Here is a 16,000-nt window from a genome sequence, read left to right as displayed (position 1 = left end):
TTTATTCCAGAACCCTCACCCCATCCCCCTCTCTGATGAAGGGTCTTGGCCCGAAACGTCAGCTTTTGTGCTCCTGAGATGCTGCTGGGCCTGCTGTGTTCATCCAGCCTCACATTTTATTACCTTCAGGTGATTCCACTTTATAGTGTCTACACATAAGTTGGCCTACATTAACACTGGGGGAGAAAAGCTGCACTGAGACAGTGCATTTACATCACATGGCACAAATGTTAGGTAGCTGTTAAGAAATCCATCAGGATATAATAGCTGAGTAATGTGTAATGAGGTCTCTCCTGCTAGTCACTGGGTTGATAAGAATTCAGAGAAAGCTCCTTTTGATCCTTCCATCATCAGTAACCCTTCAATGCTTCTGAATACATGAAGACTATTAAGTTGCCTTAAATGCTGGGGCATGCTCTCAGACAGTTTAAACCTGTGAGTATCAGCACTTCATGGTGTTCTTGACAGACCTGTAAGCTATGAGGGAGAGTGGAGATGTGGCCTGCCCATTGTACATCATTTCCCTCCTGAAATGTGATTTCTCACAAAGCAAGTCTAAGAGTGGATGATAGCTACAGGCCAGGACCTTTCAGATTCCGTGAAACTCATTTTTGGCCTCAATTCTATCCAAATTGCAACAGTCCTGAACATCACCGTTCAAGGATTCCGGATATTTGAGGCTACCTGGAGTCAAGGAGTTGCGTGATTGTGAGAAATAAGTAACGCTTGTCCATTACAACTACTTTCTTCCTTGGGATGCTGAAAAAGAGGCGGTTCAAATCTCAGATGGGTGTAATTTAAACAGGTTTTACAGAAAAAAAAATACACCAGTAAACAGTTTGACAGTGTTTGTGAAAATTTATAAATAAAAGTGCCCATGCAAATTCATGCTGGGACCAGCAGCCTATATAGAACATTGGTGAAATGCTTTAACCTTCAATGCAACTTATCAAGTGGCTCTGGAAAAACTGCTTGATGCTATTGTGTCAGCCTTTGAAGTTTGACCAGGGCATTAATAGTGGGGAACGGCAGCATTTTTTTTGACTGGGTCTCAAAAGGTACCTTGTCTCAGTATCAGAGAGCAAGGCTTTTCTTCATGACCAGCTACAGTCATATGTCAGTGACATGTTCACCAGATTGTGGGCCTGTGTTTAAATCCAGAAAGGGAAAAGTAGCTGATCCGGTGAGGGACGGGAGGAGGTGGGGGTGCATTTCTGGTGCAGTCTCAAAGAGTTCACTGGCCTCTTCTTGAAAGCTGGAGGTGGGACTGAGCATCTTTGATGCTGGCCTCTTAGGGGAGGTTCTCTGAATGCTGCTAGAACTTACATAAGGGAAGAATTTTATGTTGTGCAAGATGAATAAAAGCACGGGTATGTTAAGGCTGATTTAATACAAGTGGTTAAAACCAAAATAACTGCAGATGCTGTAAATTAGGAACAAAAACAGAAGTTGTTGGAAAAACTCAGGTCTGGCAGCATCTGTGAAGGAAAAAAATCAGAATTATTGTTTTGGGCGTGGTGACCCTCCTTTAAATAACTGAGGAAAGTTCTAAGGAAGGGTCACCGGCCCCAAAACGTTAACTCTGAAAAATAACTGCCCTTCTCTCCACTACCTCATTCTCTAGAATCACCTCCAGATCCCTATCATGAAAGCACGTTGCTTTCTGCTCTGACATCTCCTCAGTGACTATACATGGTCACCATAGTGTGGGAGGGGACTGATCCCGGCTCTCAGCATCTGAAGTGTGGTGCAGCTGGTGTTCAAATAGGTGATAGAACCGGCACATGAACTAGAGGGCTTAGCAGTAGAGAGTGCTACCACTTTTCACATCACATGATTATAAGGTGAAAATGATAGATTGCATGAGAAACTGCCTCACAGCACCAGGGACCCAGGTTCAATTCCACCCTTGGGCGACTGTCTGTGTGGAGTTTGCATGTTCACTCTGTGTCTGTGTGGGTTTCTGCCAGGTGCTCTGGTTTCCTCCCACAGTCCAAAGATGTGCAGGTTATGTGGATTGGCTATGCTAAATTGCCTATAGTGTTCAAGGATGTGTAGATTAAGTGGGTTATAAGGGGATGGGTCTTGGTCGGATGCTCTAAGGATTGGTGTGGACTTGTTGGGCCAAAAGGCCTGTTTCCACACTGTAGGGATTCTATAATAAAAAACAATTTTAAAAATCATCCATGGCCATGGCAGGTCTTATGTCACGAAACTCATGAGCCACCACATTTTAACTGCTATTGGAAAATTCAGCCCAAGTGTGACTATTAGTGTCCTGCAGAAAAGAAAATCTCTGTTGGCTTATTATTTCACCATACTCATTAGCAAATTAACTGGTGGGATAGAAAGTTACAATTCCAAGTATGATAATGATACAAAGATGGCTGCATTGTATGGAATGTGGACAGAATAATCAAATTCCAAAAAGACATTGATGTGAACGGAAGAACTGTGGCAAATAGATTTGATGTTGACAAATGTGACTTAATTTGCTTTGAAATTAATGGTTCAGACAGAATACTTTCTGAATGGAGGGATGCTGGGAACTATGGAGGCTTAAATGTTGATTATTAAAATGCCAGGTATAGGTACAGAAAATAATCAAGGAGCTCAATGGGTTACTGGATGTTTTAACTTGATCACTGGAATAACAAAGGGTTTGCATCATACAGCTATAAGCAGTCTTAATTAGACCACATCCGAAGTATTGTCAGCTGTTCAATTAACCACAGCTAAGGAAAGGTAGGCTTTTCCTCGGGAAGAAGGTAACTTAGACACAACAGAACAATAACTGTACTCTAAGGGAAATATTGTGGATTGGGATAATACAAATTATGTGATATTCATGAAATTCAGAAGGCTAACAGGTGATTTGATGAAAATTTTGCAGTACAATCTAATTGATCCTACTTCCTTTATTTATGTAATCCTGCAAGAATATTTCCCTCAAGACCATATCCAGTATTCTTTTGACATCAATGATCTTCTCACCATTCATCTCCCTCACATAAATTAGTAATTGCAAAAATTTAGGAAAGAAAAATTGATTATGAAGAAGCTCAAAGCGTAGGTCAGAAACCTTAATGCTTGAATATGGACTTGAAATTATCATAAAAAACACTCCATCTATTCCACAGGCAACACTTCTTCAGAGTCCCACCCACTGTGTTTTGGCAATTCTATTTCTAGTAAAGGTATCAAAAGAATTAAAGGTTAATACAATCATCTCATTCTGTCTGCTACATTAAGTTGTAAAATAATTAATTTAAATGAATGAAATTTTGTATCCACAGCTGCTTTTGATCTATAAAAATTGTTCTCATATTGACATTTACAGGAGTTCATTTACATTCCAACAGCGAGAGGTCCAACAGGCTCAACACAATTGTTTCCGTTTCCATATATGATTCCTTCTTATATAATCTCCTCCACAGATGATTTCATTCCTGAAACTATAATCCTTTCAGAAAAGGCCAATGACATTTTGCATGTGCATATTGAATCTCAAGCAAAACTAAAATACCTGCAGTTTCCCACACAAACCAACACTAACCTTCTGATTGGTCAGATAATATTTCAATTTATGTTGTCAGATCAGAAAGAGCCACAGAAACTCCTTGACTCTGTCTTTGTTCTCCTGAAGCTGTTATTTTCTTTCTGATTATCTCCTACATTTTTCAGATAAAGTTTCAACGTTATCTGAAGACATTAAATTTAAAACAATTAGAAACAATTACAGATTCCACAGATCTTTTAAGAAATTACATATCTTCCTTCCTGTAATTCTTCTTGGTTGATGGTCAAAGGTTCACATCAAATGTGTCATCCTGATAAAATAATGATGTATATGTTCTATGCTTTAATGATCTTTAGATAGCAGGAAGCTCAAAAATATCCTCTAACTGTAGCCTAATCATTGTCTTGCTGCACTCCCTATACCTTTATTTCTAATGGGTGGACATTTTTTTTCAGTGCATAGCACCTCTACATTTTTAGGCTTGGTCAGTCATGCTCAGTAATTTAAAAGATCTATTTTTATGTAGACTGCTTTAAATCAGCATTATAAATGTTTATAATCTTTTAGCCTCAAATCCTAATGTCACCATTGCATTTTCTTTTAAAAATGGTCCTTGTTAAATAGCTTTTTTGAGACTTCCAAGAAATTCTACATTTGAACACCTCACCCATCAAGTCACCTACACCTTTGGCATGGATGTTTTGAATATGTATACTTGGAGGTTAAAATTTTAATGGACCACATCTGACAGTTCAAGTGAGAGACAGCAGACCCTACAACTGCTCTCACTGAAAGATAAATACTTTGTCCAAAATTGCAGATATGGGATCATTAACATGCTAATGATCCATTTTTTTCTGGATTGTCTTATCACCGAGAACCAAAAACGTTGATGATACATTGATGTTCTTTTAGCAATTTAGACATTGTGTATTATTTGTTTTAACATAGTAGAACCTGATCACCTAAAAGACAGCTATTACTACATTGGTTTCAATTTTCTTTGGCAGGGAATAACAATCACTGGGATCATGGTTTTTTTTAATCTCAAGTCCATTTGCCCATCCAATCCACATATCCATTAATTTCATTAGAATTCAAAAATCTATCAACCTCAGTCTATAATATACTGAATAGCTGAGCATGTAGAGCCCACGGGGACAGAGAATTCCAGGTTCATGATCCTCCAATTAAAGAAATTTCTCATCATTGAAATACTATGAGCCCACAGTCATTTTGGTCCTGACTTCTAGATTCTTGACCAAGAAGCCACAGCCTCTCAGCAAGTATGCTTGTCAATCCTCTTGCAACGTATACATCCTCTACTGCTAAACTCTGCAGACCACTGGCCCTTGATACTTTGAGATACCAGGAACAACCCTCTAATGAACCCAGTAATGAACCTGTTGAATTTTCCCTAAGTCCCAAAAGGACAGTATATCTTTTCTTAGGTTTGGAAAGCAGAACTGTATATATCAGCTGTGATTTCAGTTAAGCCCAAAACATTTACAGCAAGACTTCCTTCTTATATACTCTAAAACCATTTGCAGTAACAGCCAACATATCACTTGCCCTCCTATTGGTTGCTTTATCTGTGTGTTTTACATGTAAAGTTCACACAAATCATGATAGGTACTCCCATTTTATCATTTCTCATGTTATAAAACTATTCCAATTTCTATTCTTCTTATCAGATAAAACCTTGGCTTACCCTTCATCTTACATGTCACCTGCCACCTTCTAGTTCAATCTGATTATCTATTTATATCCATTTGCAGCTTTCTTCGATTCTCCTTTGAGCTCAAATTCAGACAGATGTCTGTATTACTAACAATTGTTAGGGCAAGGCCAGGCTTTCCCCCTTTTCACAGCAGTCAACAACCAGATTCTGAAATTTAAAGGTCTTAACAGCCCCTTTGACAGCTGCTGTTGTTCTGAAGAAGACTCATACCAGATTCAAAATGTCAGCTCTATTTTATCTCCATTGATACTGTCATTTCTGCTGAGTTTCTCTAGCGTTCTGTGTGTTTGTCTCAGATTTTCAGTATTTGCATCATTTTGCTCTGATACCGTACCATCTATCCATTCTCAATCATCAATAAGGGAAATGGCATCAGCAGTGAAATCAAGCAACACTTATATCATAATAATCTGCTCATGGCACTCAGTTTGGGTCTTCACACAGGTCCTGCCATAAAACATGGTCAAAAGATTTGAATTTCAAAGGTGAGGTGGAAGTGACTTTTCTTGAATGCAAGGCTGCTTTTCGCTGGCCATGGCATCAAGGAGTCCTGGCAAAACTGAAGTCAATGTTAGGAAAGCTCTCCGCTGATTGGTGGCATACCTCGAACAAGGGAAGATAGTTGTGGTTGTTGGAGCTCGGTTATTTCAGCTCCAGGACATCTCTGCAGGAGTTCCTTAGGATAGTGTCCTAGACCCAACAATCTTCAGCTGCTTCATCAATGACTTTCCCTCCATCATAAGGTCAGAATGTTTACTGATGATTGCACAATGCTCAGCACCATTTCTGACTCCCCTGATGCTGAAGTAGTCCATGTTCAAACACTGCACGTCCAGGACATTTTCCAAGTTTGGGCAGGCACGAGTGAAGTAGCATTCATACCACACAAGTGCCAGTCAATGACCATCGTCAACAAAAGGGTATCCAACTATTCCCCCTCCCTGATAAATCAATGGCATCACCATTGCTGAATTACTCCCACCCCTCACTATCAATATCTTGAAGGTTACCCAAGTTTCAAGTGAGAACCAGCACTGATATATCTTTTTTCATATATTGATGTCTCCTTCAAATAGACACACCCCAAGGGCAAGCAGTTAAGCTGCATTACCAGCATCTAATCTCATTCAACAGAAGTGTCAACTGGGAGCATTTCGGACCAGGTACACCCCTCCATATCTGATTCTGCAAACCCCATTCTCATCAAACAGGTACAGCACTGGCAACTGCTTTAGATTTACTATACGGTCTTTACACAAACTTGAACTTAAAAAGTGCAACCTATATTCAAGTAAATATAGTAATGTGCAGGAGGAAATATTTTAATTTTAGCTCCGAAGTATATGAATTGGAATGAAATTTAAATGAAAAGTCACAGTGTTCTAATTAATCTCAAGCAATTCAATTGCTACATAGATCCAACCTGTAGTTTTGTCCTTTATTCACCTTGTGGGAATCATTTTATTAATTTCATCTGTAAGTGTTAGGCATGTACCAATTCATCTGCTATTGTATATATAGTAGCAAAATTAAGACTTTCTGCCCTAAAGTTATCAGTAACAAGTTATGAATGTAATTATGACAGATTAATTCAATTCACTCTGGTAAATTTCATTCATAACTTTTAGCAGTTAACCCATAATGTTAGATAGTCATTCTTGATTTGATGAGACTGTATAGGTTCCAATGAGAAGGTCGTCAGCTCCTTACACTTATGAATGAAGTGCTCCCATTAGGTAAATAAATGACAAGGTCAGAGTTCAGGCATCAATAGTAATTACACTGCACAAAAATTAGTGCACTATAAAATTTGATTTTTTTTATATTCAAGGTATATTTTTGAAGCCAGTAACATTGCAACATTTGTCCCCACTTTATTTGCAGTTTGAGCACTCACTGAAGTACTTTCAAAATTACAGGCTTTCTGGTGCTGAGGGAGCATATTTGGACTGCCTTGATAATTGCACACTCCACTGCATCTGGTTCACTTCATATTCAGAGGCAGTCAGGTTGCTGATAGCTCAGATGCTAAGGTAGGGAGGTCAGATGTAGCAAGGTGGTGGGGTCAGATCTGATTGGCAATGGCATTTCTATCATGCCTCCCCTTCCACATCCTGTCATCCTGTCACAGTTTGCTGTTGCTTGCACTAGGTTTTCGGAGATACTTGCACTTTGAGAACATTTGAGTCCTCAATATGTGTTCCCTCACATTGTGCTCCATGGAAACTATAATATATTTATGTGCCTTTAGCAAGGGCTGTTTACAAGCCTTCAAGAAGCACTTAGGGTTTTTTTCCCCCTCCAAACTTTTGCTTTCCATTAGTTGCCTCTAAGACCTTTAACACTAAAAGCAATTCATAGTATAACACCGTTAATGGCTTTTTGTGTTTATCCATGATTGCATGTAGGATTGTTAAGGGTTTCTAACCAGTTATTCACATATATTATCCAATATACGTCCCATAGCAAATGTAGAGGCTACGGTTCTTGTCCGTCTATGTGCGAATAAAAAAGACAATTTTTCTTTATTTGCTCACAAATGTAGGTGTTGTTAGAAGGTCAACATTTATTGTCTGTTCCTAATTGTCGTTAAGAAGCTCGTTATGAGCTGTTTTCTTGACCTGCTGCAATCCATGGGATGCAGGTGCACCACCGCGTTATTTAGAGTTCAGATTTTAAACCAGTAACAGCAATAAATGACAACATTGCACACACAATGGTGTGTCACTGCAAGGGGAACTTGCTGGTAGTGGTGTTCTCACTTATCTTCTGCCCTTGTTGTTCTAATTAGTAAACATGACGAGTTTGATTAGATTTTTTTACATTAGATTCCCTACAGTGTGGAAACAGGCCCTTCGGCCCAACAAGTACACAACGCCCCTTGAAGCACCCCACCCAGATCCATCCCCCCCGTAACCCACACACCCCTAAACACACACTACAGGCAATTTAGCACGGCCAATCCACCTAACCTGCACATCTTTGGACTGTGGGAGGAAACCAGAGCACCCGGAGAAAACCCACGCAGACACTGGGAGAATATGCAAACTCCACACAGACAGTCGCCCGAGGCGGGAATCGAACCCGGGTCCTTGGCGCTGTGAGGCTGCAGTGCTAACCACTGAGCCACTGTGCCGCCATTTGGACAGGGTTATTGAAGGAGCCAAGTGGAAGTGCTGCAGTGCATCATGTAGATTCGGAAGGTGGTAGATAGAGTGTCATGCTGGCAGCTACTTAGTCCTGCATGATGTTAAGCTTCTTATGTATTGTTCATTCATCCTGGAAAATAGAAAGTATTCTATCATGCTTGTGCCTTGTAAACAGTGGACAAGCTTTAGGAAGATAAGAAATGAGTCACTCACTGCAGAATTCCCAGCCTCTACCCTTTATTCCAATCAATTAAAATTTCAAAGGTATTCAGCCATAAGACAGATAATTATGAAATCGTTCACACAAAAGTGTAGACAATGTGAATCTATGGCTATGTAGCCATTGTATTTTTTGGCTTTTGTAGTTCATCTTCTGTTCAATGGTAACCCCTCAAGATATTGACAGCAGGGGTTTTTGTGATAGTGGTATAGGTGAATGGCAAGGGATCATGCTTAGATTCAGTTTTGTTAGAGATGGTCATTGCCTGGCATTGTTTGACATTGTTTTTACTGGCCACTTATCAGTCCAAATATGAATGTTGTCTTTTTTTTATATATAGACTTCTTCATAAGAAGTCATGAATAATCATGAACATTGTGCAATCATCAACAAACATCTACACGTCTAATCTTACAGTGATCAGAAAGGTTATTGGTGAAATAATTGAAAATGGTTGTGTCTTGAATGCTACCCTGATGAACTTGTGTGTGATGTCATGGGAGTTAGATGATTGATCACCAACAATTACAATCATCTAGCTTTGTACTAGACAGGACTCCAGCCAGTGAAGAGATTTCCCCCTGATTCTGACTCACTTCAATCTCTTCTGAACTCCTGTCAGATATGTCAAAATATTGCAAAACGAAGATGTTTTCATAAGATTGTGTGATAATTATGGCTGAGAAAGCTTCTTCACTGTATTAATTCAGGCAGCTAGAATCCCTCATGACCCCTCATTGGATAATTTATTTGTCTGTGAAATAATTCCAAAGTTTCATCTCATCTACTCAATGTGGAAATTGATTCACATTGTCTACACTTTTGTGTGAATAATTTCATAATTATCTGTCTTATGGCTGAACTTTACTACCTTTCAAATTTTAATTGATTGGAATAAAGGCAGGTTCCAACCCTGTAAGCACCCACACTAACCATTCATGTTGCCTATTGCTATTGTCACTGGACTAGTAATCCAGAGACTCAGGTAATCTCCTGGCCACCTGGATTTGAATCCTACCATGGCAGATGGCGGAGTTTAAGTTCAATAGAAGTCAAGAATTAAAATTCTATGATCATTGCCAATTGTTTTAAAACCCATCAGGTACACAAAGGTTCTTGAGGGAAGGAATCATAGGCAGAATCCCCACGTGCAAAAAGGCCATTCAGTACATCATTCTGCACCAACCCTCTGAAGAACATCCCTCCCAGACCCAGACCTCCACCTTATTCCGACAATTCCCATGGCTATTCCACCAAGCCTGCTCATCCCTGGACACAATGGGCAATTTGCAATCACCAATCCACCGAACCTGCAGAACTTTGGACTATGGAAGGGAACTGGAGCACCCGGCTGAAGCCCTCACAGAAGAAGTGGAGAATGTGCAAGCTCCAAGCAGGCAGTCACCCAAGGCTAGAATTGAACTCAGGTCCTTAGTGCTGTGAGGCAACAGTGCTAACCACTGAGCTACCCAAAACTAATGCCATTACATGGCCTAAACAACATGTGACTCTGGACCCACAGCAATGTATTTGGACCATGTCAAAGAATGTATTCAGCAAAGAAAAGGATGGGCAATATATGCTGGCCTAGCCAGCCATGCCCTCATTCCATGATTGAATAAAAACAAGGACTTCTTTCTAGTATTAAAGAAATCAAGAAAGAGAAAGTGAGAAGATGGAAGTAGGGCATTGACATAGATAATCATTCCTTATCATATTGAATAGTGGAGCAAGCTTGGAGGGCTGAATGGTCTACAGCTGATCCTAGTTTCTATTTTTTAATGACTTTTAATACCCCTCTGGACAATTAGGGATAGGCAATAAATTCCGCTCACATCCCTCGAATGAATTAAATAAAAATAAGAATAGCAGCTAAGTATTTAAGGTACCAGAGGTCTTCAAGGTCTAACAGCCTGCAGAACCATCAGATAAAGTGGGCATTGCTTAAGAAGGCAAGAGTCTCATCACAAAGGTGATTTTGGTTGCATTCCAAAAGAAAACACAGTCACAGTTGTCAAGCTTCTGCAAAGTGAAGTTTGTTACTGCAACTATGGTCCTATCATCCCAGCAAGTCCAAGCTGGCATGTTTAATCAAAGTCCGGGGACACCCTTACCAGAAAATTCATGTGTCATGAAGTCAGTCATGAACGTATCGAATGGTGTAGTGGATTTCAGGGGCCACATAGTTTAACTTCTGCTCTTATTCCTTTGTATGTTCTTCAGTTCTGTTGAGCTGCAGAATTACCATGCTCCCACAGACACTTTAATGGGCTTAATTCCTGTGTTGATGCTTCTTCTGACAGGATTGGTTGGAGGTAGGAATCGGTTGACCTTATTCACAACTTCCTTCTGGTCCACCTCCTAAATCGCCTCCTGGTGCTTGAAAAATTCCACCCTCTACAGTATATTTTGATCAGTTCAAACTTGTGTCTGCAAATTCCTCAATAACAGTTTGATTAAGGTTATGTTTTGGCTTAATATTTTTCCACAAATTAAAAATTTATGCACTTATACAAACTACTCCTCAGGTGCCTCCTTTCTTGGCTGAAAATTCCAAGAATCATGAGGTTTTTATCATAATCCAGACTATTGATACACGTTCTCCATGCTCATTTCCCTTCCTTAGCGATCAGAGCTGGATGCGCTATTGATGGCCTGGTCTTAATGATCATCAAAGACATTGATCATTACCTCCTCTAGCTTCTATTCTGCACTTTCAGGCTGTGCAGCTCTTCCTTGTTGATCCTTTTATCAGTGGCTCTACACCTTTTAGACACGTGCAACATTGAATCTACTAACCACTCCTATATCTCTTCCACCTTCATTTTTAGTTCTTTCAACTCCTTTGGTTTCTGAGCTACCACTTCCGACTGACTAGCTTGGCATTGTCTTCCAAATTTTGAGTTTCTGAATCCATAGATTATTCTGGTTATTCTTAAATATTTATGGTGACTCCATTTAGAAGCCGGTTGCATACAGCTGTCGTTTTTAATTGGGTTTTAATTGACTTTACTTTCTACGTTATATCCTATATGAAAATTAGAAACAACAATTGTTTTTAACACAAGTTACATCAATTAGTTTTTTCACCTAAAATTATGTAACTTCTTCTAAATTGACTGAAATGGGTAGATTTTTGTTAGTTAAGGGGATGCAGAGAAATGGAGAAACTACAGCTAAATGAAAAGGGTGCAGATCAGTCTGGTGAAAAATGTGCTGTGTTTTGTCTTGCCGCAAGCGATATAAATTTAACAGGCATGCTCATGGTGTCATCACCATTTCATGGTATGTGGCCAATCACATAAAGCTCATCATCTCTGTCCAACTGAGCTCTGTTCTGTTGCATCATGGCTCACTAAGGAAAATCTGCTGCAGTACATTCAAATTACTTTGTGTCACCCCAGAGACATAAGTGCCTGTGATTGTAATATACGCATGTAAATATTAGAAATTACAATATAAGTTCATTGAATTATTCAGTACTATGTGATCGATCTCTCATATTAATTTTATGGGAGTTAACATATGTATCACAGTATGATGATGGCAGATCATCAATACATCTGCTACCACATCACATCAAGCTTGATGGAGTTACTTTTATTCAATCTTTTTTTTTCTCCTTCTACAGTCCACTTTCCATATTAAACTGAATTTTCTCTAATCATTCTGCATATTCTCTTTTTTGAACTCTGAACTCACGTCTTGCTGTTTTCCTTTTGTCCAGGATCATTCTGATAGCATCAATTCATGCATTATAGCCCCTTAAACGTTAAAAAAAATTCCCAAGGTGTAATCACAGGCAATGAAATGGATAGGCACTAAGCCAAAGGAGATATCAGGAAGTATGAATCATCAAAGATATAGGGCTTAGTGAGGACTTTAAGAGGGAAGTGGCAAAGCAGCAGAGTTTAAGATGAGTTTTTTAAAACTTTGTAGGATATGGATGTTGCTGGTAAGGCCAGAACTTGTTGCTTATCCCTAATAGGAACTGATTAGTTTAGTAGGTTCTTGTAGAGGGCAGTTAAGAGTCAATTACATTTCTGCGGGTCTGTAGTAAGTAGGTCACACGAGAAAAGATTGATATCCTTCACAAAAGGATATTAATGAACTAGATACATTTCTAGGCCTAGCTTTATACTCCAGATTTCTCAAATGAATTTAAATTCAACTAGCTGCCAGAGTTGGATTTGAACCTGTGTCCCTAGAGCTTTAGTCGGACTCTCAGGCTGAATACTCCAATTGCATAACCTGTACGCCATGAATTCACTCTATAATTCCATAGCTTAGGGCCAGGACAGCAAGCAGTACAGGAATAAAGGGCATTAGAAATGCACAAAAGGGAAGACTTAGAATGATGCAGTATTCTTGGGAAATTCCAAAGCAGAAGAGGAAAAGGAGGATTGGAGTCAGGAAGGGTTTGAATACAAATATTAGAAATGCAAATTTGATACACCAGGGACTGAATCTAATTCATATTAGTGAACACAGGGGTGATGGATGAGAAAAACTTGTTTCCAGGCAGAATGTGAGTGCCAGACGTTTGGATGAGTTAAGCAAAACAGTGGACTGGCCATGAAAGCATGGTATAGTCAAGATTGGGTGGGAAAATGATATGAATATGGTAATCGGCAAAAACGGCTGAGGCAGAAGAGGAAATGGGTGATGTTGTAGATGGGTGATGTAAGCAGTATTTAAGATCGAGGAAATATATGGTGGACATGCAGTTCAGCGTGAATAGGGGACCAATGCCTGAAACAGTTTGGATCAATCATAGGAGCTGGAGTTGGTGGCTGTTGGAATCATTGGATAAGGGGTGGATTTGTGTGAGATCAGAAGGTGAGATATTAGTCTTTTCAATGTTGAATTCATAGAAATTGCAGTTCAAATAAGATGTGTTATTTAACATGCACACTGACAACACAGAAGTAGTGAAGCAGTTGAAAGAGCTTGGTATCATCTCTGTACCTAGAGAACTTAACTCATAGGCTTTTAATGATCCAATCTAAGTGCTGCAAGTAGATGAGGAGGTTGCCAAGGATTCAACAAATCAGAGTTAGCAGCGTGAGATGGGAAGGTATGTAATTTCTGGTGATGCTATAGGCATGGTTAGGTAGGTAAGACAGAAAGCAAGTATGGGTCCTTCCACATAGCTGGAACATTGAGGTGAGGTACTTGAATAGCTCTTCTGGGTGACTACCTCAGAAGTTGCACTACAGTGTATATGGATGAGGATAGAAAGTGTACCACAGTCATAGTTCTCTCCTGTGCAGTACTGTTCTCAGTAATTATGTGCCAGATTGTCCTGAAACTTTTGAAGCAAAAATAGGACATTCACATCGCTATGAAGATAATGAATAGTGACCATTTTATTCCTGACAATAGATATGATTACATGAACATGCATTATTCAGTTATATGGAAAGGGGTGAACCTACGCGTAGCATCTAGCAATATAATGAATCAGCACATTATTTCCATTAACTGTTGAGCGTTTGATAATGATTATGTTATAAAAATGACTTTCTAGCAAAATTGTGAAAAGAGACTAAAAACCCCACATACTTTGATGTTTATGCATCAGAGAATCTCATTGCTCTTGATCAGCTTAATCAAAATGACAGCAGTGATTTTTTTTCAGGCATCTCTGTTGTTGCATTTACAGTAGTGTTTCCTCCAATGAATGTTGACCATCCCTTCTAAAAGGTCTGTTGCCTTGGTGCGCAGAAAAGTTGCCCTGTTGAACTTCAAAAGAACTTTATGCTGGCAACAGAAATTTTGACTCTTGGTCCTACTGCTTCAGCTTGTTCTATCATCATATTGTTACAATTTTTTCAAGCTTATCTTCAACACAATTTTGTTATTTTAAAAGCCTGTAACACCCTCACCTTCAGCTTATGATTAGCAATGGCACTGGTAATCCTCGAGTATTAATATGACACAAGTAATCTTTCAAATTATTTGTACAAAGCACAGTACAAAGTATCACCCTAACTTGACAACTTATAGCAATCCTAAATTTACTTACATGAAGAACCATTCTCAGGATGCTCTACACTTCTAATCAGCAAACTATGCAATCAAAGTGGTGCCATACATCTCAGATCCAAGATCTAGTGATGAAACTAACAGGACCTGAGTTCCAGGAAATAACTGTCATGTGTGGAGGACCATGTATATCCATAGAGCATTTTGTAAAGAAGAGTCATGATACTTGTTCAGTTTGTACTTCAGAAAAGGACTAGATTGAAAGTAAAATGCATGCTTGTACAGCCACTAGAATTACAAACTAAGGAAAGTATGCGAGATAATGGGAACTGCAGATGCTGGAGAATCCAAGATAATAAAATGTGAGACTGATGAAGGGTCTAGGCCCGAAACGTCAGCTTTTGTGCTCCTGAGATGCTGCTTGGCCTGCTGTGTTCATCCAGCCTCACATTTTATTATCTAAGGAAAGTATGGGGTGTCTTTTGAGTTCCTTGTATTGAGAATGCATCTTTATTTTTATGTAAATTATGCATAAACAGCTGTGCTTTCGAAATTAACAGTGTGATAAAAAATCTCTTGGTAGCATAGAAATTGATATTTTGTGTTAATCATACTTTGTGAAATCAATTGGGATCTAAAAATTAAAAGGTGCAGAAATCAACATGTCCTGAATGCTGTTAAAAGCAATATCTGACTCATACAGCAAGTTGCATTAATGCGGTTACAACTATCGGAACATCACTCAGAGGATTGCTCAGGAATAACTGCAGTGTTCCTGAACTCAGTTTATCAGTAAACTGTGCGCATCTGTTTAATATTATAAGCTTGTACTCTTTCCCTTGTGTAAAGAGAGGTTGAGGGATGTCCATACAGATAATCTTAAAATTATGAAGAGTTTTGATGAGAGTAGACACAGAGAAGGCTTTTTTAACTTGTGGGGTGTCCAAAACTAGAATTCATAGAAACATGTCAGCCACTTAAAACACAGTAGAAACTCCAGTTGAAGCAACTTCCCCAGGGTGATCAGAATGGAAGTGCTAACGTGAAAAATTATTGAAGCAAATAGCATAGATATCTTTAAGAGAATGCCAAGTAAAAAGGTGCAGAATATGTTGACAAAATTTAATTAAGTAGATTGGAAAGAGTTGAACTGGGCACTTAAGCACTAGTATGGAGGTTTGGGCTGAACAGTTCATTTTTGAGATGAAAATTGCAAGCAACTGATGTGACTGTAATATATTTTGTGCTTTGCTATTTTTGGAATGTGTCGTCACAGAATAGATGTTGTTCTTATTTTATGCTGATGAGTTAAAGCTGATGATTAAGGCCTGCATGGTTGCAAAATGGTAAGTATGCGATATGCTTTTCTAGGAAGGATTCTA

Source organism: Stegostoma tigrinum, chromosome 19 (genome assembly GCF_030684315.1).
Source record: "Stegostoma tigrinum isolate sSteTig4 chromosome 19, sSteTig4.hap1, whole genome shotgun sequence".
Taxonomy (NCBI): domain Eukaryota; kingdom Metazoa; phylum Chordata; class Chondrichthyes; order Orectolobiformes; family Stegostomatidae; genus Stegostoma; species Stegostoma tigrinum.
Note: the sequence above shows the minus strand (reverse complement) of the source record.